Below are 16,385 nucleotides of genomic sequence, written 5' to 3'. Positions count from 1 at the left end.
CGAACTTCTGCTACTGTTCGCGAAGCGGCGAAGCGGGCGAACCGCCATTGACTTCAATAGGCAGGCGAACTTTAAAACCCACAGGGACTCTTTCTGGCCACAATAGTGATGGAAAAGTTGTTTCAAGGGGACTAAAACCTGGACTGTGGCATGCTGGAGGGGGTCCATGGCAAAACTCCCACGGAAAATTACATAGTTGATGCAGAGTCTGGTTTTAAGCCATAAAGTACCTAAATCACCTAAAATTCCTAAATTGTTTGGAATAACATGCTTTAAAACATCAGGTTTGATGTTGTATCGATCAGGTAGTGTAAGGAATACGCCCGCTTCACAGTGACAGACCAAACTCCCCGTGTAACGCACCGCAAACAACCGCAAAGAGTCCATTTGCACAACCACGAGATAGATAGATTTGATAGATAGATACATAGATTACATAGATCAATAGATGCAATATACATATGATAGATACAAATTACATAGATCAATAGATGCAATATACATTTGATAGATACAAATTACATAGATCAATAGATGCAATATACATTTGATAGATACGAATTACATAGATCAATAGATGCAATATACATTTGATAGCTACAAATTACATCGATCAATAGATGCAATATACATTTGATAGATACGAATTACATAGATCAATAGATGCAATATACATTTGATAGATACAAATTACATAGATCAATAGATGCAATATACATTTGATAGCTACGAATTACATAGATCAATAGATGCAATATACATTTGATAGATACGAATTACATAGATCAATAGATGCAATATACATTTGATAGATACGAATTACATAGATCAAAAGATGCAATATACATTTGATAGATACGAATTACATAGATCAATAGATGCAATATACATTTGATAGATACGAATTACATAGATCAATACATGCAATATACATTTGATAGATACGAATTACATAGATCAATAGATGCAATATACATTTGATAGATACGAATTACATAGATCAATAGATGCAATATACATTTGATAGATACGATTTACATAGATCAATAGATGCAATATACAGTTGATAGATACAAATTACATAGATCAATAGATGCAATATATATTTGATAGATACGAATTACATAGATCAATACATGCAATATACATTTGATAGATACGAATTACATAGATCAATAGATGCAATATACATTTGATAGATACGAATTACATAGATCAATAGATGCAATATACATTTGATAGATACGATTTACATAGATCAATAGATGCAATATACAGTTGATAGATACAAATTACATAGATCAATAGATGCAATATATATTTGATAGATACGATTGATAGTTAGATAGATTCGATAGATAAATAGATAGATTTGATAGATAGATAATTTCCCTGACAGAGAATTACAATAAGAAGTGCCTCTGGGACCCATGGTAAGGTTCCCAGAGGCAGTTGCGTCGCCAGGGGACGTGTATATGGCATGGATTTTCGGAACCGGGAGATGGGAAAAGATGCTTGGTCGGTTCTCCTGCTTCAAATTTGGGGCACTGCGTGCAATCTATTGTGCCACCAGATATGAGTGGTGTGTTAAGTAGTACTATTCTTAGTAGTTTAATACCTGTTACTCCCCCTATCGGGGGAGGTGTATATGGCTGTCACAAAACAGTCTGGCCACGAGATAGATAGATTTGATAGATAGATAGATAGATAGATAGATAGATAGATAGATAGATACATAGATTACAAGGATCAATAGAAGCAATATACATCGGATAGATACAAATTACATAGATCAATAGATGCAATATACATTTGATACAAATTACATAGATCATTAGATGCAATTTACATTTGATAGATACGATTGATAGTTAGATAGATTTGATAGATAAATAGATAGATATGATAGATATATAATTTCCCAGACAGAGAATTACAAAGACGTGTGGTCTGAGACCCATGGTAAGATTACTTCCTTTTGCACAATCAAGTACAGGTTGGGGTCCGGGATTGCCTTTTGTGCAAAGAATTTGTGGCCGGGTACCTTCCACTGCGGTGTCCCCTATCAGGGGACGTGTATATTGCATGGATTTTAGGAACCGAGAGATGGAAAAAGATGCTTGGGCGCCCAATACAGGTCATTCTCCTTCAGCCTTTTTATACGAGGGTCCCCGACCCTCAACATGCACAACAGCATGAAAGACCCCATATGCCATGACTTCCTTTTGCACAATAGAGTACAGGTATGGCATCGATTTTAGGAACCCGGAGATCATTTTTAGGAACCAGGAGATGGAAAAAGATGCTTGGACACCCAGTACAGGTCGTTCTCCTTCAGCCTTTTTATACGAGGGTACCCGACCCTCAACAGGCATGACAGCACGAAAGACCCCATTTGCCATGACTTCCTTTTGCACAATCGAGTACAGGTATGGCATCAATTTTAGGAACCCGGTGATAATTTTTAGGAACCGGGAGATGGAAAAAGATGCTTAGTCGGTCCTCCTACTTCAAATTTGGGGCACTGCACCACCAGATATGAGTGGTGTGTTAAGTAGTACTATTCTTAGCAGTTTAATCCCTGTTATGTGCCTTTTTTTTGGTTTGGGTTTTGAAGCCACAGTGTAGCAGCAGAGGCCAGAAAAACTAGGCATGTACACATGCCTGAAAAATTAGGTATTGTTGCAGCCGCCAGAAAAATTGATGTTTGTTTGATAGTTAGAAAGTGCCCTAAAACATTGCGGCTTGAACCCTAGTTGTTGGCGGATAAGTCACGCAAGTCATCCGGCATTCGAAGATAAAATACAGCAGCGTGTGGACCATTTTTAGCCCAAGGCAGCTCATCTCATCAGGCCTTTTTTACTTGAATGTATCGCCCAATGTCAGTCCCTTCGGGATCCATCCCTCATTCATTTTAATAAAGGTTAGATAATCAAGACTTTTTTGACCTAGGCGACTTCTCTTCTCAGTGACAATACCTCCTGCTGCACTGAAGGTCCTTTCTGACAGTAAACTTGAAGCAGGGCAGGCCAGAAGTTCGATTGCAAATTGGGATAGATCAGGCCACAGGTCAAGCCTGCACACCCAGTAGTCAAGGGGTCCATCGCTCCACAGAGTGTCGAGATCCGCAGTTAATGCGAGGTAGTCTGCTACCTGTCGGTTGAGTCGCTCACTGATGCTGGATCCCGAAGGGCTGTGGTGATGCATAGGAGTTAAAAAGGTCTGCAAGTCCTCCATCAGCAACATGTCTGGAAAGCATCCTGTCCTTGCCGGCGTGGTCGTGGGAGGAGGAGGATTACTTTCATCTCTTCCCCTGTTAGATTCCCATTGTGCTATGACATCACCCTTATACGCTGTGTAAAGCATACTTTTTTATTTATTTTTGAACTGCTCCATCCTTTCCGACTTGCGGGAATTCAGTAACATTTCAGTCACTTTATGCTTATACTGGGGGTCTAGTAGCATGGACACCCAGTACAGTTCATTCTCCTTCAGCTTTTTATATGAGTGTCTCTCAACAGGCACGACAGCATGAAAGACCCCATTTGCAAAAGGTTGGATGCCGAGCTACTCATGTCCCATTCCTCATCCTCACTGATCTCACTGAAGGTATCGTCTTCCCCCCAGCCACGTACAACACAACGGGTACCAGATAGGTGACAACAATGAGCACCCTGGGATGCCTGTTGTGCTTGGTCTTCCTCCTCCTCAAATCCACATTCATCCTCTTACTCCTCTTCCTCACAATCCTCTTCCTGCGTTGCCGCTGGTCCAGCAAGCAATGCTGATAAGGCTGTTTCTGGTGGTGATGGAGACCACAACTCTTCCTCTTCACGCTCATCTACGGCCTGATCCAGCCCTCTTCGCAGGGCACGCTCCAGGAAGAAAACAAATGGTATGATGTCACTGATGGTGCCTTCGGTGTGACTGACTAGGTTTGTCAACTCCTCAAAAGGACGCATGAGCCTACAGGCATTGCGCATGAGCGTCCAGTAACGTGGGAAAACAATCCCCAGCTCCCCAGAGGCTGTCCTAGCACCCTGGTCATACAAATACTCGTTAAGAGCTTTTTCTTGTTGGAGCAGGCGGTCGAACATTAGGAGTGTTGAATTCCAACGTGTCGGGCTGTCGCAAATCAAGCGCCTCACTGGCGGGTTGTTTCGCTGCTGGATATCTGACAAGTGCGCCATGGCCATATAGGAATGCTTGAAATGGCCACAAACCTTCCTGGCCAGCTTCAGGACGTCCTGTAAGCCTGGGTACTTATGCACAAAGCATAGTATAATCACATTACACACATGTGCCATGCACAGCACATGTGTCAACTTGCCCAATTTCAATGCCACCACCAAATTACTTCCATTGTCTGAAACAACTTTGCCAATCTCCAGTTGGTGCGGAGTCAGCCACTGATCCACCTGTGCGCTCAGGGCGGACAAGAGTGCTGGTGCAGTTTGACTCTCGGCTTTCAGGCAAGTCAACCCCAAGACGGCGTGACACTGCCGTATCCGGTTGAATAGTACCTGGGGAGCTGGGGGGGTGCCTTCGATGTGGAGCAAGATGCAGCAGCAGAAGAGGACTCAGCCAAGGAAGAGGTTATGGAAGAGGATGGAGTAGGAGGATTAGAGGAGGTAGCAGCAGCCCTGCCTGCAAGTCGTGGCGGTGTCACCAACTCCTCTGCAGAGCCACTCATTCCATGCTTGTCAGCCGTCAGCAGGTTTACCCAATGCGCAGTGTAGGTGATATACCTGCCCTGACCATGCTTTGCAGACCAGCTATCAGTGGTCAGATGGACCCTTGCCCCAATGCTGTGTGCCAGACATGCCATTACTTCCTTTCGCACAATCGAGTACAGGTTGGGGATTGCCTTTTGTGAAAAGAAATTTCGGCTGGGTACCTTCCACTGCGGTGTCCCAATAGATACAAATTTTTTGAACGCTTCAGACTCCACCAGCTTGTATGGTAAAAGCTGGCAGGCTAAGAGTTCAGACAAGCCAGCTGTCAGATGCCAGGCAAGGGGGTGACTTTGTGACATTGGCTTCTTACGCTCAAACATGTCCTTGACAGAAACCTGACTGTGGGCAGATGACCAGGAACTGCTACGTAAGAGAGACTGAGTGGCGGATGGTTGAGAGGGGGCAAGGAGTACAGCAGTGGTTGACGTGGCTGAAGATGCTGGACCAGGAGGAGGATGGCGGCTTTGAGTTTGTGTGCTGCTTCTACTCATGTGTTCATCCCATCGGCGTTTGTGATGTGAGACCATGTGCCATGTTCGCAAAGCAGTTGTACCTAGGTGGGTGTTGGACTTCCCACGACTCAGTTTCTTTTGGCACAGGTTGCAAATGGCATCGCTGTTGTCAGAGGCAGACACACAAAAAAAATGCCACACTGCTGAGCTCTGCGATGACGGCATTCTGGTGGTGGCAAAAGCATGTGTTGATTGGTGTGCTGTCTGGCTGACCCCGGGTGCCGATGCATGCTGTCTGACTGTGCCACTATCTCCTTGCGATGACCTCCCCCTGCTTCAAACTCGTCTTCTCCTCCTCTCTGTCTCCCCATCTGTACTTTCCCTCTTCTTCTTCTCTTCTAGAGGGCACCCACGTGACATCCACGGACACATAATCATCAACCGCTTCACTTGTATCTGACAAATCAACAAAGGAAGCAGCAGCGGGTACAACATCATCATCATCATCATCATCATCATCACACATGTACGTCTATGTCTGTAATGCTGCCTGACTGAGACATATCACTGTTATCTACATCCTCTGTCAATGATGGTTGCGCATCACTCATTTCTTCCAACTGATGTGTCAATAACTCCTCTGACAGATCAAGTGAAGCGGCTGTGGTGCTAGTGTTGGTGCTGGCGGCAGGCGGGCGAGTAGCACTGGTCACTTGAGAGGTGCCCGAAGCTAAGCTGTAAGTGGATGGTGCATCAAGGTTACGAGTGGAAGCTGTAGAAGATTGGGTGTCCTGTGTTAGCCAGTCAACTAGGTCCGCCTCAGAACTTTTCACATTCATGGCACGTGGCCTCTGAACACTGTGCATTGTTGTAGGGTCAAAGGGAATCACAGCACCACTACCACGACGGCACCTGTGGGGTGACCTGCCTCTGCCTGTCATTTTTTTTTTTTAAATGTAGACTTACACTTCTATTAAACAAAATATGAGTGGTGCCACTGGGCAAGTGGGCACAGTATACGCTGTGAGCCGGACACAAAAAAGCAGACTGATGTTTCACAATCCAAAAAGTTTATTTTTTTTTAAATGTACACTTACACTACTATTAAACAAGATATGAGTGGTGGCACTGGGCAAGTGGGCACAGTATACGCTGTGAGCCTGACACAAAAAAGCAGACTGATGTTTCACAGTCAAAAATGTTTATTTTTTTATATAATTAAACTACTGTTACAACAAATATGAGTGGTGCCACTAACTTGGCAAGTGGGCCTGGCACACACACTGGCAGGCAAGCAACTGCAATAAGATTACACTAGCAGACTGATGTCTCACAGTCAAAAAAAAATTTTAAAAAAATATTTACACTACTGTTACAACAAATATGAGTTGTGCCACTAACTTGGCAAGTGGGCCTGGCACACACGCTGGCAGGCAGGCAACTGAAATTAGATTACACTAGCAGACTGATGTTTCACAGTCAAAAGAGTTTTTTTATTAAATATTTACACTACTGTTACAACAAATATGATTGGTGGCACTAGTTGGCAAGTGGGACTGGCACACACGCTGGCAGGCAGGCAACTGAAATTAGATTACACTAGCTGACTGATGTTTCACAGTCAAAAAAGTTTTTTTTTAAAATATTTACACTACTGTTACAACAAATATGAGTGGTGCCACTAAGTTGGCAAGTGGGCCTGGCACACACGCTGGCAGACAGGCAACTTCAATTAGATTACACTAGCAGACTGATGTTTCACAGTCAAAAAAGTTTTTTTTAAAATATTTACAATACTGTTATAACAAATATGATTGGTGGCACTAGTTGGCAAGTGGGTTTGGCACACACGCTGGCAGGCAGTCAACTGCAATTAGATTGCACTAGCAGACTGATGTTTCACAGTCAAAAAAGTTTTTTTTTAAATATTTACACTACTGTTACAACAAATATGAGTGGTGCCACTAACTTGGCAAGTTGGACTGGAACACACGCTGGCAGACAGGCAACTTCAATTAGATTACACTAGCAGACTGATGTTTCACAGTCAAAAGTTTTTTTTTAAAATATTTACACTACTGTTATAACAAATATGATTGGTGGCACTAGTTGGCAAGTGGGACTGGCACACACGCTGGCAGACAGGCAACTGCAATTAGATTACACTAGCTGACTGATGTTTCACAGTCAAAAAAGTTTTTTTTAAAATATTTACACTACTGCTACAACAAATATGAGTGGTGCCACTAACTTGGCAAGTGGGCCTGGCACACACGCTGGCAGACATGCAACTTCAATTAGATTACACTAGCAGACTGATGTTTCACAGTCAATTTTTTTTTAAAATATTTACAATACTATTATAACAAATATGATTGGTGGCAATAGTTGGCAAGTGGGCCTGGCACACATGCTGGCAGGCAGGCAACTGCAATTAGATTGCACTAGCAGACTGATTTTTCACAGTCAAAAAAGTTTTTTTTTTAATATTTACACTACTGTTACAACAAATATGAGTGGTGCCACTAACTTGGCAAGTGGGCCTGGCACACACGCTGGCAGGCAGGCAGGCAACTGCAATTAGATTACACTAGCAGACTGATGTTTCACAGTCAAAAAAGTTTTTTTTTTAAATATTTACACTACTGTTATAACAAATATGATTGGTGGCACTAGTTGGCAAGTGGGACTGGCACACACGCTGGCAGACAGGCAACTGCAATTAGATTACACTAGCTGACTGATGTTTCACAGTCAAAAAAGTTTTTTTTTTTAAATATTTACACTACTGTTACAACAAATATGAGTGGTGCCACTATCTTGGCAAGTGGGCCTGGCACACACGCAGGCAGACAGGCAACTGCAATTAGATTACACTAGCAGACTGATGTTTCACAGTCAATTTTTTTTTAAAATATTTACAATGCTATTATAACAAATATGATTGGTGGTAATAGTTGGCAAGTGGGCCTGGCACACACGCTGGCAGGCAGGCAACTGCAATTAGATTTCACTAGCAGACTGATGTTTCACAGTGAAAAAAAGTTTTTTTTTAAATATTTAAAATACTGTTATAACAAATATGATTGGTGGCACTAGTTGGCAAGTGGGCCTGGCACACACGCTGGCAGGCAGGCAACTGCAATTAGATTGCACTAGCAGACTGTTTCAAAGTCAAAAAAGGTTTTTTTAAAATATTTACACTACTGTTACAACAAATATGAGTGGTGCCACTAACTTGGCAAGTGGGCTTGGCACACATGCTGGCAGGCAGGCAGGCAACTGCAATTAGATTGCACTAGCAGACTGATGTTTCACAGTCAAAAAAGTTTTTTTTTTTAATATTTACACTACTATTACAACAAATATGAGTGGTGCCATTTACTTGGCAAGTGGGCCTGGCACACACGCTGGCAGGCAGGCAACTTCAATTAGATTACACTAGCATACTGATGTTTCACAGTCAACTTTTTTTTTTTAATATTTACACTACTGTTAAAACAAATATGATTGGTGGCACTAGCTGGCAAGTGGGCCTGGCACACACGCTGGCAGGCAGGCAACTGCAATTAAATAACACTAGCAGACTGATGTAAAACACTTTTTTTTTTTTTTTTTTTTTTTTTTTTTAAAAAGGTTACACTATATATCATCTTTTCTGCTGATCAGAGGAAATCCTGAGTTTCTACCTGGGTGTTCGTATAAGTTATTTAGAGAATGGGATAATAAAGGGCTCTCTAAGATAACACGGCTCTTAGATGAGCAAGCCAATATAAGAACCTTTGAAAGCATTGCTAATGAATTTAATCTCCCCAATAAACACTTTTTCGCCTATTTACAGTTACGAAATTTTCTGATTAAGAAATTGCAGCTTGGAAATTGGTCGGAATGTTTTGCGGAAATTGGAGGGTATATAAAGTTATATAAACAAGGTAAACACTCTATTTCGCTTTTATACAATATTCTGCTGGCTAAGCAGGGTCAACTATACTCTGAGCAACATATCTCGCATTGGTCGAGGTATTTTGAAGGAGTTAATTATGACTTAATTAAAAAAAGTATTAAATGGTTGATGAAGGCGCCCCTTCGTTCCTCCTGGCATGAATCCCATCTAAAATTACTTAACAATACATACATTTCACCGAAAAGATTAGCACAGTGGTCGCAGGATAGCATGGGCCTCTGCCATAAATGCTCTTTGCCTTGGGCAGATTTGTTACATTGTTTTTGGCATTGCCCGAAAGTGTGGCAATTTTGGCAGAAAGTTAATTTTTGGTTAAACAAGTTGGACCCAGAGTATTTTATTGCTAGCCCAAAAATGATGGTTTTTTTAGACTCGGGAGGCCACAATGCTGACCTGATTAATACAATTATACTAATTGTCCGCAACCTTCTACTAAAAAGCTGGAAACACAAAAAAGCCCCCCCTTTCATTAGATTTTTGGAAGCGGTAAAACAACAGATAATTTTTGAACAATATAATATTTCTACAATGCATAACAAACAAATTCAAAGATTCTTTAATAAATGGACCAAAATTATTCAAACATATCCGCTTAATATACAGTATATTCTTACTAAAGAACTACATAAAACAGAATACTTTGAAGGTTTAATTTTGAGAGAAGTGTTCCCAGTGGCATGGTTCTGAGAGCCTATAGCGGGGGAGAGGAGACAAATTTAACAATTTATTTTTTTTTTTTATTTTTTTTTTATTTTTTTTCTTTCTCTTTTTCTTCTTTCTTCTCGCTTAGATAAATATGCTAAATGTTAAATGTATTATGTATTGATTAACCGATCACGGCATTATGTATGTATCTTGACTTACCCTGCGTGGTGCACAAATGTGAGCGAATGTGCTCTGTTGATACTTTCTCTTTTCTTTTTTCTGTTAAAAACTAAATAAAATAAATATATTTAAAAAAAAAAAAAAAAAAGGTTACACTAATGTTACAACAGATATGAGTGGTGGCACTGAGGAAGTAGGTACAGTATATGCTGTGAGCCTGACACACAGGCTGGCACTAGTGGCAGGCTGGCCTGGCAACTAAAATTAAATAACACTAGCAGACTGATGTAAAAGTTTTTTTTTAAAAAAATTACACTAATGTTACAACAGATATGAGTGGTGGCACTGAGGATGGAAGTAGGCACAGTATATGCTGTGAGCCTGACATACAGGCTGGCACTAGTGGCAGGCTGGTCTGGCAACTAAAATTAAATAACACTAACAGATTAATGTAAAAGTTTTTTTTTTTTTTAAATTTACACTAATGTTACAACAGATATGAGTGGTCGCACTGAGGATGGAAGTAGGCACAGTATATGCTGTGAGCCTGACACACAGGCTGGCACTAGTGGCAGGCTGGCCTGGCAACTAAAATTAAATAACACTAGCAGACTGATGTAAAAGTTTTTTTTTTTTTAAATTTACATTAATGTTACAACAGATATGAGTGGTGGCACTGAGGATGGAAGTAGGCACAGTATATGCTGTGAGCCTAACACACAGGCTGGCACTAGTGGCAGGCTGGCCTGGCAACTAAAATTAAATAACACTAGCAGACTGATGTAAAAGTTTTTTTTTTAAAAAAAATTACATTAATGTTACACCAGATATGAGTGGTGGCACTGAGGCTGGCAGTGGCAGGCTGGCCTGGCAACTGAAATTAGATTACACTAGCAGACTGATGTAAATGTTTTTTTTTTTTTAATTACACTAATGTTACACCAGATATGAGTGGTGGCACAGAGCAATTAGGCACAATATATGCTGTGAGCCTGATACACAGGCCTGCTGGCAACTGAAATTAGATTACACTAGCAAACTGATGTAAAAGTTTTTTAAAAAAAAATTTACACTAATGTAACACCATATGTGAGTGGTGGCAGTGAGCAAGTAGGCACAGTATATGCTGTGAGCCTCACACACAGGCTGACAGGCAGGCAAATGCTATTAGATTACAAAAAAAAAAAAGACTGAAGTTCTAGTCCTAAAAAGGGCTTTTTTGGTGCTGTCCTTACAGCAGAGATCAGATGAGTTATTCAGGACTGTAGTGGACACTGAATACACTAGCCTAACTATTAATTTCCCTAAAAAATCAGCAGCACTATCACTCCTCTCACTAAGAATGCAGGATCAGAATGGATCTAAAATGGCTGCTGCCCAGGAGCTGTGAGGGTCTGGGAGGGAGTGGCTGCTGCTGATTGGCTGAAATGTGTCTGCAGACTGTGAGATACAGGGTCAAAGTTTACTCAATGATGACGAATAGGGGCGGATCGAACATCGCATATGTCCGCCCGCCGCGGTGAATGCGAACAAGCTAAGATCGCCGGGAACTGTTCTCCGGCGAACTGTTCGCAACATCACTAACTACAAGTTTAAAACACTTACGGCTAGATTTGGAGTTTTGTCGGTAACGACCCGAAAAACTAACGCCGGCTTTTTTCTGGCCGCACCATAAACATAACTCTGGTATTGAGAGTCCACAGAATCGCTGCGTTAGGCTCCAAAAAAGGAGCGTAGAGCATATTTAACGCAGCTTCAACTCTCGATACCAGAGTTGCTTACGCAAGCGGCCAGCCTCAAAAACGTGCTCGTGCACGATTCCCCCATAGGAAACAATGGAGCTGTTTGAGTTGAAAAAAAAACAAACACCTGCAAAAAAGCCGCGTTCAGCTCCTAACGCAGCCCCATTGTTTACTATGCGGTAACCCTTCCTACGTCTGCACTTAACACTCTAACATGTACCCCGAGTCTAAACACCCCTAACCTTACACTTATTAACCCCTAATCTGCCGCCCCCGCTATCGCTGACCCCTGCATATTATTATTAACACCTAATTTGCCGCTCTGTAAACCGCCGCTACTTACATTATCCCTATGTACCCCTAATCTGCTTCCCTAACATCGCCGACCCCTATATTATATTTATTAACCCCTAATCTGCCCCCCACAACGTCGCCTCCACCTGCCTACACTTATTAACCCCTAATCTGCCGAGCGGACCTGAGCGCTATTATAATAAAGTTATTAACCCCTAATCCGCCTCACTAACCCTATAATAAATAGTATTAACCCCTAATCTGCCCTCCCTAACATCGCCGACACCTAACTTCAATTATTAACCCCTAATCTGCCAACTGGAGCTCACCGCTACTCTAATAAATGTATTAACCCCTAAAGCTAAGTCAATAATTATATCAAAAAAGGCAAAAAAGTCAATTATGAAAAACCAAAAATCCAAAATAAGATATCAAATTAAAAATGAAATCCAAAAAATTTTTTTAGTGATAATGTGATGTCCAATAAAAGTCAAAAATGCCACCTGTGTTTATGAATCAAACTGTGAATAGCTGAAAAAATAAAAATAAAAAATCCAACTGACCAATTTCTTGAAAATATTGGATATAAGAAACAGTAAATATAAAAAATGATTATAAGAAAATGTAAGACGATCCAATCCCTGTGGAAAAAGAAAAATGCAACATAGAGCAGTATCGTTTAAAATATGTTTGCACAAGTAGAAATAAAACTCACCATATATGCCAACGCGTTTCGGCCCACCAATAGGGCCTTTATCAAGACTGTCTTGATAAAGGCCCTATTGGTGGGCCGAAACGCGTTGGCATATAAACGATACTGCTCTATGTTGCATTTTTCTTTTTCCACAGGGATTGGATCGTCTTACATTTTCTTATAATCATTTTTTATATTTACTGTTTCTTATATCCAATATTTTCAAGAAATTGGTCAGTTGGATTTTTTATTTTTATTTTTTCAGCTATTCACAGTTTGATTCATAAACACAGGTGGCATTTTTGACTTTTATTGGACATCACATTATCACTAAAAAAAAATTTTGGATTTCATTTTTAATTTGATATCTTATTTTGGATTTTTGGTTTTTCATAATTGACTTTTTTGCCTTTTTTGATATAATTATTGACTTAATTTTGGACACTTTTTGACTTTTCACGAGGGGATTCACACATTTTTTTCAGGTTTAAAACATCATTTCACTTAACTTTTCAAAGGATTATCATTTTTTTTTTCTCAAATTAAATCAGGAAGACATCTTTCACATATATGTTCTTATCCTAGGTCACACGACCTATCCCCATTTGCTGCTTTTTGTACACCATTTCTGAATTTTATTGCATTATTTCTGTATTTTATTTTATTGTATTTTACTGTATCATTTGTACATCTTTTTGATTTCACCCAAACCAATTTTATCATAGACTGTAAAACTGATTTTATCATATAAACAGTCCACCATTGAATGTTTTTAATTATTGTTTATTTATGAAGTAATATGGATCCATATACTTTTATGCTTTTATAAATCTGTTTGCAATTATAGACACCTAGCTATTGCTTTAATAAATTTGTTAATTTTAAAGCTATAATAAACCTGTAAATATTTTTTACACACTTGGGCTCCTTGTGCTGGTATACTTAACGACGAATTTTTATTTATACCCTCATTAGACTTAGCCTTTAAATAGGCGCTCCTAACACTAAACTATTCCTTTGCGGGGCATGCCCCAAGAAGTTCAGCTCTTTTGCCTGTAAAAAAAATACCCCCCCCCAACATTACAACCCACCACCCACATACCCCTAATCTAACCCAAACCCCCCTTAAATAAACCTAACACTAAGCCCCTGAAGATCTTCCTACCTTATCTTCACCCTGCCAGGTTCACCGATCCGTCCTGAAGAGCTCCTCCGATGTCTTGATCCAAGCCCAAGCGGGGGGCTGAAGAGTTCCATGATCCGGCTGAAGTCTTCATCCAAGCGGGAGCTGAAGAGGTCCATGATCCGGATGAAGTCTTCTATCAACTGCATCTTCAATCTTCTTTCTTCCGGATCCATCTTGCAGACCTCCGACGTGGAACATCCTCTTCTCCCGACGCCTACTAGCCAAATGACGGTTCCTTTAAGGCACGTCATCCAAGATGGCGTCCCTCGAATTCCGATTGGCTGATAGGATTCTATCAGCCAATCGGAATTAAGGTAGGAATATTCTGATTGGCTGATGGAATCAGCCAATCAGAATGAAGTTCATTCTGATTGGCTGATCCAATCAGCCAATCAGATTGAGCTCGCATTCTATTGGCTGTTCCGATCAGCCAATAGAATGCGAGCTCAATCTGATTGGCTGATTGGATCAGCCAATCGGATTGAACTTGATTCTGATTGGCTGATTCCATCAGCCAATCAGAATATTCCTACCTTAATTCCGATTGGCTGATAGAATCCTATCAGCCAATCAGAATTCGAGGGACGCCATCTTGGATGACGTCCCTTAAAGGAACCGTCATTCGGCTAGTAGGCATCGGGAGAAGAGGATGTTCCACGTCGGAGGTCTGCAAGATGGATCCGGAAGAAAGAAGATTGAAGATGCAGTTGATAGAAGACTTCATCCGGATCATGGACCTCTTCAGCTCCCGCTTGGATGAAGACTTCATCCAGATCATGGACCTCTTCAGCTCCCGCTTGGATGAAGACTTCAGCCGGATCATGGACCTCTTCAGCCCCACGCTTGGGCTTGGATCAGGACATCGGAGGAGCTCTTCAGGACGGATCGGTGAACCTGGCAGGGTGAAGATAAGGTAGGAAGATCTTCAGGGGCTTAGTGTTAGGTTTATTTAAGGGGGTTTGGGTTAGATTAGGGGTATGTGGGTGGTGGGTTGTAATTTTGGGGGGGGGGGTATTGTATGTTTTTTTTTACAGGCAAAAGAGCTGAACTTCTTGGGGCATGCCCCGCAAAGGGCCCTGTTCAGGGCTGGTAAGGTTAAAGAGCTTTGAACTTTAGTAATTTAGAATAGGGTAGGGCATTTTTTTATTTTGGAGGGCTTTGTTATTTTATTAGGGGGCTTAGAGTAGGTGTAATTAGTTTAAAATTGTTGTAATATTTTTCTTATGTTTGTAAATATTTTTTTATTTTTTGTAACTTAGTTCTTTTTTATTTTTTGTACTTTAGATAGTTTATTTAATTGTATTTATTCGTAGGAATTGTATTTAATTAATTTATTGATAGTGTAGTGTTAGGTTAATTGTAGGTAATTGTAGGTAGTTTATTTAATTAATTTATTGATAGTGTAGTGTTAGGTTTAATTGTAACTTAGGTTAGTATTTATTTTACAGGTAATTTTGTAATTATTTTAACTATTTTAGCTATTAAATAGTTCTTAACTATTTAATAGCTATTGTACCTGGTTAAAATAAATACAAAGTTACCTGTAAAATAAATATAAATCCTAAAATAGCTATAATATAATTATAATTTATATTGTAGCTATATTAGGATTTATTTTACAGGTAAGTATTTATCTTTAAATAGGAATAATTTATTTAATAAGAGTTAATTAATTTCGTTAGATGTAATTTATATTTAACTTAGGGGGTGTTAGTGTTAGGGTTAGACTTAGCTTTAGGGGTTAATACATTTATTAGAGTAGCGGTGAGCTCCAGTCGGCAGATTAGGGGTTAATAATTGAAGTTAGGTGTCAGCGATGTTAGGGAGGGCAGATTAGGGGTTAATACTATTTATTATAGGGTTAGTGAGGCGGATTAGGGGTTAATAACTTTATTATAGTAGCGCTCAGGTCCGGTCGGCAGATTAGGGGTTAATAAGTGTAGGCAGGTGGAGGCGACGTTGAGGGGGGCAGATTAGGGGTTAATAAATATAATATAGGGGTCGGCGGTGTTAGGGGCAGCAGATTAGGGGTACATAAGGATAACGTAGGTGGCGGTGCTTTGCGGTCGGCAGATTAGGGGTTAATAAGTGTAGGCAGATGGAGGCGACGTTGAGGGGGGCAGATTAGGGGTTAATAAATATAATACAGGGGTCGGCGGTGTTAGGGGGAGCAGATTAGGGGTACATAAGGATAACGTAGGTGGCGGTTGGCAGATTAGGGGTTAAAAAAATGTATTTGAATGTCGGCGATGTGGGGGGACCTCGGTTTAGGGGTACATAGGTAGTTTATGGGTGTTAGTGTACTTTAGAGTACAGTAGTTAAGAGCTTTAGAAACCGGCGTTAGCCCAGAAAGCTCTTACCTACTGACTTTTTTCCTGGGGCTGGAGTTTTGTCGTTAGATGTCTAACGCTCACTTCAGAAACGACTCTAAATACCGGAGTTAGAAAAATCCCATTGAAAAGATAGGATACGCAATTGACGTAAGGGGATC

Source organism: Bombina bombina, chromosome 5, assembly GCF_027579735.1.
Source record: "Bombina bombina isolate aBomBom1 chromosome 5, aBomBom1.pri, whole genome shotgun sequence".
NCBI classification, from domain to species: Eukaryota; Metazoa; Chordata; class Amphibia; order Anura; family Bombinatoridae; genus Bombina; species Bombina bombina.
The sequence above is the reverse complement of the archived record's forward strand: the minus strand, read 5'-3'. Positions refer to the sequence as shown.